The sequence below is a fragment of the Nanorana parkeri genome, unplaced genomic scaffold (assembly GCF_000935625.1).
Source record: "Nanorana parkeri isolate BGI_ZX_2015 unplaced genomic scaffold, ASM93562v1 scaffold2558, whole genome shotgun sequence".
NCBI lineage: Eukaryota > Metazoa > Chordata > Amphibia > Anura > Dicroglossidae > Nanorana > Nanorana parkeri.
The window spans coordinates 54,465-55,898 of record NW_017308826.1 but is presented as its reverse complement, the minus strand read 5'-3'; positions in this window follow the sequence as shown (position 1 = coordinate 55,898).

Sequence of the window (1,434 nt, the reverse complement as noted above, 5' to 3'; positions counted from 1 at the left end):
TTGGTCTGATGTTCAGCTTTTAGGCCTTGCTAAGGAACAGACGCTGCTGCTGCTATGTGAAGCATGAATGAGCTAATTAGCAGATATTGCACTTCATGTCTGGTCTGTAATAATGAGACTGTGGAGGAGACATTACTGGGACCCGGCACCGGATCCGGAGCCCATAAATGCCGATGTCATTGTAATGTAGGACATGCAAATGAAGAGCCTTCAATATAAAATACAGCCAACCATAAACAGAGAGCATGCCGTCCTCCCAAACCCATTGGCTGCACCCATCCCCCCTAACCTAGAGTATAAGCACTGCTGACAGTCTATGCATACATGTCTTCTGTCCCGGATTTGCTGCGACAGCCCCACATCTTGGCCCCCTGCCCTCACTGGGCCATGTCCCGGGACCGCAGCATCTACCTTATTTTAGTTAATCCACATAAACTGTCAAATCGAAAAAGGCAATTATTGATAGGTCAGGACAATGAGTGGGCGGTCCCTGCATAGTTAGAGGTGGATTCTGGGTGGGACCAACCAATAAAGTGGGAGCAATGGTGGTCCCCACATATTTAGAGGCGGGGTCTGGGTGGAACCAAGCCGTATAGTGGAAGCGATGGGCAATCCTTCTATATTTAGAAGCAGAATCTGGGCGGAACCAACCCAAAAAGTGGGATTGATGGGTAATTCCTGTATATTCAGGGGCAGGGGTTGGACGGGATCAACTAATAAAGTCGGAGCGATGAGCTGTCCCCAAATATTTAGAGGCGGTGCCTGGGCAGAATCAACCCGTAAAGTGGGAGCGATGGGCAATCCCTGTATAGATTTAGAAGAGGGGTCTGGGCAGGAGCAACCGGTAAAGAAAGCCTGATTTGGGTGCGCCTAACTGGAAAGTGGGCGGGCATAATGCAGACCATGGGCGGGGTCAGCAGTGTCACGGGACCTGGGACAATAATGTTATGTATGAGTCTATGGGAATTTTTGTTACTCGGTCAGGTCACCCCAGCTATGTGCGGAAGGGTGGAGATCACACACAAAGAATTTTCACATTTGTGAAATTGTTCAGATTTTTGCACATGTACACAGCAGTGGGATCTCTGGGAGGACCTTAAAGGGAACCTGTGCCCTGATTTTAAAGTTGAAATTAGAGATGTAATATTCGTTTCATTACGAATTAAAATTTGGAGGAATATCGGCTCATTGGAACATTCAGATGCATCAAAATTTCTGAATGAAAGAAATAATTACTTTGAACGTATCCGAAATTTTTTCCGAATGTCATTTGGAATGAACTGATGTTGTTAAATGGTAAAATAAATAAACAAAAACCCAGTGTGGAGCCCCCTTTCATATTCATACCAGACCCTGTAGGTCTGGTAGGAATTTTGGGGGGTGACCCCAAAGCCGAAAAAAAACCATGGGGTCCTCCCTAATATCCCTTAGCAT